The sequence below is a fragment of the Rhea pennata genome, chromosome 1 (assembly GCF_028389875.1).
Source record: "Rhea pennata isolate bPtePen1 chromosome 1, bPtePen1.pri, whole genome shotgun sequence".
NCBI lineage: Eukaryota > Metazoa > Chordata > Aves > Rheiformes > Rheidae > Rhea > Rhea pennata.
The window spans coordinates 93,824,753-93,832,239 of record NC_084663.1 but is presented as its reverse complement, the minus strand read 5'-3'; positions in this window follow the sequence as shown (position 1 = coordinate 93,832,239).

The window sequence follows — 7,487 nt, the reverse complement described above, 5'->3', positions numbered from 1 at the left end:
ATCCTCAGAGGCATCCCAGGTAGATGCAGTGTGACCTTCAGCTGTGTGTGGACGGGCTGAGGCAAAGGGTGACAGCAGGGGGAGAGTCCAGGTGCTCGGAGGACGACTCATCCCTCATCATTCCACCTCTGCCTGGCATGGCACAGCCAGCTTGGCAGGCAGCAGTGGGTATTTCAGCACTTTTGGCAGGTTTCTGCGAGCAGAGGGTATGCTCCCATGGCTACTGCAGAGTGGGTGCACACAGTGCCCAACTGCTGCTCAAGCTGGCAAGTGGTACCACATGGAACTGGTCCAGAAGTGTCACTGATGGGTTAACTACTTTGACTGTATCAACAAACAGGGTGGTGCAGCAAGCGAATATACGCTTATCACAGCAGGAGATTGTGGAAGACGAGGAAGGGCAGCAGGCTTGTTAGAGAATAGGCCAGTTGGATCTTAAGAAGACAGAGAACTGGTATAAAAGTAATAGAGGAGGAAAAGGAAAGGTCCATCCCATATGCCATGAAATCACCCTGGCTCTTCATTCTTAAGGCTTAAGGGCATTGTCGTGCTTTTTGACATCTGAATTGTGAGAGATTCGAATGATGTTCTCCTTTGGTCAGCAGCAATATTGAGAATCAGCCAGAATCACTTTTTTTCTGCAGGAGTTGCTGAGCAGAATCACGTTTTTTTTGTACAGAAAAAGTAGTTAAACTGTTAGATCTGGGGTGGGTTTCTTTCTAGGTGTGATTGGTTTTTGTTGGGTTGGTTGTTTTTTTGCTCCATACCAAGCTTTTTCAGATCTGTATCACTTTTTGTTAGAACATGTTACTATTTTTCTCTCTCGTCAGCGCAAACCATTGACCTAATACATCTTGTCAGATTTAATCATGCATTATTGGACACAAGAAAAATTGTGTCAGTTTAAGAAAAATAAACTGTGGGCTCACCAGCAAGAGGCTTCAAGGATCAGGTGTCAGGTTCTGAATTTGCAGATGAGTGCTGATTCAAGTTATCTAGTATGTGACAAGCTAGTTAACACGCCACAGTGTCACACTGAGACCCAAAATATATTTAAAGAAGCCTTGCCAACTAAGAGCATACATATGTTCACCCATTTGTTTACAGGGCTATCCTAAACACAAGATGAAAACTTTCCTGTAATTTAGCTAAGATTCCATAAAAAAGGAAAACCGAGTATGCTTTTCTTCCCAATTCCAGTATGTTACGTGTTAATTTAAAACTTTTCCACTGCTGCAGAGAACAAAATAGAATCAAAAAGTGAATGTGGATAGAGGTAAGTGTTGAAGGTAAAGACTCTTAGTTGTTTTGACCCTACAAAGAGAAAATACAGCACGCAAATCAACATCACTAACAAAAAAATAAATCATGTCCTTTACATTCTCCCAGCTATAACTGAGCTGTGGCATTTTAATAACATCACTAAGAATGCTATTGCAAATTATCTAATTATTGAAGGAAGAAAATCCCTGGCCTAGGCTTTCTACCAAATCTCTTTCTACCATTGCTGAAGGATTGCTCTGAAAAAAAAAAAAAAAAAAAAAAAAAGATGGCCTTATACTGACAGAGCCATTGTGGAAGTCTGTGGGAGTTTGCTTTAACTATGGTCTTCAGGAAACAGTTGGTGAAGGACTATGTCTGATGATAAGTGCTCTTGGGCAAAGGGCCAAGTCCAAAAAGGAGTGTAGGCACCTAAGCTCTTACTCATCCCAGTAGCAGCCTGGGGCTTACATATCTTTAGGAGTCTGGTTCATGTCTTCCTTTTTCTTTTAGGATATACATACCAAAGGTCAAAGGCTTTCTTAATTTCACAAAGAAATAAAAAAATGGTGTGTCTTCAAGAGCTGCAGGCCAATTGGACAGCAGTACCGAATGGAGAGTCCTGATGAAGATGGTCAAAAATCCAGAGGTAATCTTAGATTACCTGACGTGTAGATGGTCTCTGCTGAACACACAGCCCTTTGGCTGTGCTGTCTCACAGGGCAGAGGCACACATGCAGTGATGCCTTGCAGCTCTTCAATGTATCAGTGACACAAAAGAGAGACTGAAGAGATGCAATATTCTTAGGGGAAGCAGTTTCTGTTGATGGCAAATAAAGCCAACATTGTGGTCTCCCACAAATGTCTCTGGTGCTCCAGGTTTGCTAAAGAAGCACAGGGAACAGAAGGAATGAAATATCAAGCAGAGAGTTGAACCCTCCAGCTACACTGCATCCTTCCAGAAGCCCTCAGAGGCCACTAAACCAAGTGCACAATGCTTGAGTCAAGAAAATGCAAACTTTCTGAAGAAGTTTTCCCTTAGAGAGACCAAAGAATATGTCAGGTCTGAGCTTAGGTGAGGTGGTCTACTGAACTGGAGCATACAGCTTTGAATTAGGAAATCCCAGGCTGAGCTTCCATCAACACCCACCACACAGGCAGTTTCCCACGAGCTGTGTGGCCCTGCTAGGCCATGTCACTTCCTACTGGCAGCACTGACCTCCTAGAGTCACTGCAGCTTGTTGGTGAGAATGTGCACAAATACAAGCAATATTCTGGTATGGCACCTTCTCTCCTGTGCAGCTACTCCTGTACTCTGTGTGGAAGGGCTTTCAGACCAACTGCATTACACTGAAGTGCAGAAAAGCATTGCTCAGGAAATGAATCCTTCCTTGGGGCAACATGGGGGAAAGAGTCTTTTCTCCATTCCTCTTCAGGTTCCTAGGAAGTGAGTCTGGGTGGTGATGCAGCCTAAGCCTCTCTGTGCCGAATCCCTTCTTTAGTTACCACTGTGGACTACATTTTGTTTTGATACACAGTCTCAAGGGTTGTTATTATCAACCAGCCCCTCCAGCCTGTGGTCGCAGGAGCACAGTCCAGTTTGGCTTCCTTACTTGGTGTAAACCTTCGTTTCACTGGTGGGTCCTATGCAACAGCCTGGCTGTAAACCTAACCAAACAGCTTGAGCAGAAGTTTTGCCCAAGTAAGATTAGTAAATTCAAGCTATGGTCAGCACCAACTTCTGAAAGTGGATGTGCTCTAAGGAAACGCATATTTGTTTTCTTTGAAACACATATTTGTTTTCTTTGTGTGAAGGTAAAATACTCTTTATTCCATTATAACATCTCAGAATTTATATTAATACCAGAAGCTTGAAGAGGAATATCTGCTCTTTGGAGAGAGGGAGAAAACCCAGAAATGCAAAGAGCTATCATATAAGAATAGCTATAGGAAAATCTTAAAAAAAATCCAAATGCTAATGCATGCACACAGCAAATTTTATATAATTTAAAATATTTTAAGTGCAGCCCTTATGTTTGGGATGACCAATTATCCTTCAAATTTTTATGTCTTAGGGGAAAAAAAGCATTGTAATAAATGCAAGGATTGCTAAATAGTAGATGAGTCATTTAATAACAAAACAGTATAGGAAAGAATTCAAACTTTTTAGTTCAAATAAACTTTACACTCCAGTCCTGTTTCATTATTCAGTTGTGGCAACTTGGAGGGAAAGAGATAAAGAATGTGTGTATTGAGTGACCTAATCCCCAGATTTTATTTGTAAACTGAGTGAAGAGGATGGTGAGTAGGACTAGATCGTGACCTCTCCTAACCAGTGTTGCACATACTTAAACCAGCTGAAGATCTTGCCTACAGTAACTCTGTAGGCAAGTGTAACATCGTGTAAGTTAAAAGTGTAACTTTTAACTTAAAGAAGTTAAGTAAAATTTCTTCTAACCTGGAGAGTCATCACACTTTCAAAGGCAGAAAGAGGAATATGTGACAGCTTGCTTTATGACCCAGAAACTAAATCACTCTACTTTTTATTTATGTCTGCTCTGCACCAAAACCAGAAACCTAGTCCTGCCCTGCTCCAGGAGTTATATTCAGTTGAAGTGCAGTCATACAACCTATAAAGAGGTATGGAAAATACAAATGTTCTCTGGCCTTTGTTTTGTTTTAGTTTTTATCTGCCTTGATTTTTTCTAGTCTTTGGTCTTCTGTGTTTGCTAAAGCTATTCAGGAATGCAGTGTCAAACAACGCCCTGTTACCACTCTGTAGCTTTATATGAGAAGGTAGCCTCTGAAATGTGCTCGTTCTAGGTAGTGATATGTGCTTTCACCCTCAATTAAGGTTGCACAATTTTTCCATTACAAGTCTTTTTTCTTTTTTTTATTCTTTCTTTACCCCCTCCCCCCGCTCCCCACAAAGTGGCTTACAATTTTGCTAAACTCCACAGTTCAGACTGAAATTTTCCATGCTGGGTGTCTGCCTCAGGCCCATTTACTTAACTTATAACAATTAAAGTATCACCCATTTCCGAGAATAACATGATGCAAAATGTGTACATTTGCAAATGTTAGAAATCTTACATCATTTGAAAAACCTTATTATTTTTACTGCTTTGCCTTGTTTGGAGAGCAGCATAATATTGCCCTGCTTTTGGGAAGTGTTTTGTCATTTCTGTGGCATTTCATGAAACCTGAAAAATGAAAGGAAAATTTCATGAAAATCTGAAGCACTTGGACTGTGCCTGGTTAGAAGGGATGTGGAGTTTGAAAACTAAATTCTCTAAAAACATGCCAGCCTTGGAAGGCTGCATCCTTTCATGTAGAAACCAGCCCAGGCCTGCAGTGTCACGGCCCAGTGGCTGCACTTGCGTCATGCCAGCCCAACAAGGCAATGGGCACAGCTGTGAGAAAGCCCTAACAGACCATCTTCCTCTCCATACTCAGAACTTAGGACTGGATCTGTTATCTGTGTTCAGCACAGAGTTATGAAATTCACTGGCAAACTAGGTGCTCAAATATTCTTCTTAGGGTAAATCAACATAGAAGATAAGAGTTTTCTACCATGAGTAGTTTCTCTGTTAGCTCCAGTGGTGGGAAGCTGATGTTCCAGCTATATATGATAAATCTTGTGAGGACTATGCCAAAATTTTGGTGTTGCCTTTGTTCATTTTTCTTACATCTTTTAACACTTCAGAAACCTTATGGAACTTAATTCACAGAATACTATTAACGTTACAAAGTCATCCAGAACCTGGGAGATTAAGATTATCCTCACAACTTTATTCAGCCTCCTGTTACAGCATGATCTTTAATGTCACAGCTTTGTATTATTTTCTTTTGTAATGCTTATATATTTTATTCATTGCACAGTGTAGGGCAAATATAGAGAAACAGAGAAATAGTAGAGAAATGATGATGTCAAGGTGACAAACTATAGAGCTACATCCACCTCTAAGCTCTGCTCATTAAACTCTCTCCTTGGGAACTTCTGACTTTCCCCAAAGAAGCTTCAAAGTATTGCCATTTTCTTTATATCTCATACCCTCTCCGTCTGAGTAGTGGGGCTTCTGCTAATGGAAGTTTCAATTCATTGTGAATAAAGTGCGTATATGTGGCCAAAAGCCAGAGTTATGGCAAGATGTCAGATCTTTAATGATAATAATTAGGTATCAGAAAATAAGATGAAGGCTTTTTTTTTTTTTTTTTTTTTTTTTTTTTTTTTTGAGGTGCATATAGCATTTTATTTACATTTTTCTGACAAACTCTGTAGGAGCAGACCTGAGATCCTGACCCAAGCCTAGAAGCAGCTAAAGAGACAGGTCTGCTGTAATCACAAAGTTAGGAGTGGTTGCAGTTAGAGCAGTTGGTGCTGCAGATAGGGTCGGGTCCTGCTTTGGGTGGTGCAGGAAGCCCTCTGCCTTGGGACAGGGTCTAAGAGTTTTTCCTCTAAAATACAGAACTTGGAGTTCTGGGAATGATCTACGCATCTGACTGATGCTTTACCACTTCTGATTAATGCAGAACATATCCTCAAGCCATCACACCAGCCTCTCACCATTGTACATGCTTTTACTCTCTCCCTCAGACACTTACATAGAACGGTATGATATGTTCAGAGACAAATGATGGCAGGAGATAATATGTATCTAACCACTTTTAAAGTATATAGACACAAACAGCAAAACAGTTTTCCATGTTTTCTGGTCAAATTTGCTCTTGGAATAAATATTAAAAGATGGGTAACCTCAGCAACTTCAAACCTGACCTGGGTTGTGGACTACATCAGGACTTGATCATCAAATCAGGATCACCTGATCTTCAGCAATACTCAACTTATAAATAAGTTTGCAATGGGCTTGTGAAGCTGGAAGTGTTCATGTTAGAGAAAGTTTCAGTACTGAAGTGGTTTTAATACAGGATCTCTGATACACTGTAGCTTTGAGTCAACGTTGCTTAACTCTTACTGCCAATGAGTTTTAAGTGGCTTAGTTATCTTAAACTGCTCTAAAGGCTTAGACTAATTTAAGCAGTTTAATTAGCTTATAGTTGTGCCAGTCATGCTTCGTAGGGTTGAGGGGTCTGATTAAAGTGGTGTAGGGTAAGAAGTATCAAGACATACAGTTCAACTCTGATGAGTGTGCAATCTTTTGAAAATCTGGTAATTTCCATGTTTTTTTGTTTTTTTTTTGTTTTTTTTGTTTTTTTTTGATTTTTCTTTTAAAAGCAAAACTATCACAGTAAAAATAGTAGGTTTACAGCATCAAGGTTCAGGACAGATATAAATTTCCTAACAATAAGTATGTTCCCAAATGTTAAATCTGGAACTAAAAGCTGATCTGAAAATCTGAAAGAGATATTTCAGTGCTCTTTGGCATCAGTTATTTGGCATGTTCCTTGGTTTTGATTTTTCACTGTCTCTTAAGACTTTTCCTAGGAAAAGATCATTTAAACAATGCCTAGCCCTTAGTGCTTCTCTTTCACTTGTGAAAGTAGCTGTTTCTGTTGCCTGCCCCTATTTGAAGAAAAGCAATTGACAATCCCATATTTTGGATGTTTGCTACAACTACTTGTTTTTTAACCTGACATTGGAAAGGGAGATCAAAGCCTGTCCTTTCTCTGCAGCAAGGAAACACTCTGTTCCCTTGCAATGAGACTGGTCCAGGGACTGAAGCTGGAAGATGCAGCAGACTCGCTATCCATCTGCAAGCATTAGCGTAAAAGGCGGAGGTAGTTGACCATCATTAGCAGCAAAAAGCAGTTCAGGGCACATAAAAGAGAAGGGATAGCAAAGACCTGGGCTGGGCAGGGAGCACAGAGGGCTCAGAAATTGGTAACACTGAGCACAAGCCCTTTGGCCATATGAGGGAACATGTTATCTTTGCTAATGATCATCTGCAGATCCTAGCTTTTTCCAGAGCCAGTTAATTATAATTACATTCAGCAGTAGCACTGCTTTACTGAAAGGCTGTTAGCAGATCAATTTATGAAGGAGGGCTGCAGTCTTGCTTTTCTTTCCTAGTGTCCTAGGATTTTTTAAGGATTTCATGGCTGAGTGATTGGCCTTGTTTTACTATCACAACACCACAGTCCCGCAGAGAGTTTGTTTGCTCATTGCCCGTGAGCTCCTCCAAGGAGGGATCGCTCTGCCATTGATTCAGTTGGAAATGTAAGAATGGACCTCGCTAAGTGAATATTTATGTCTCAGGGGTGCTTAG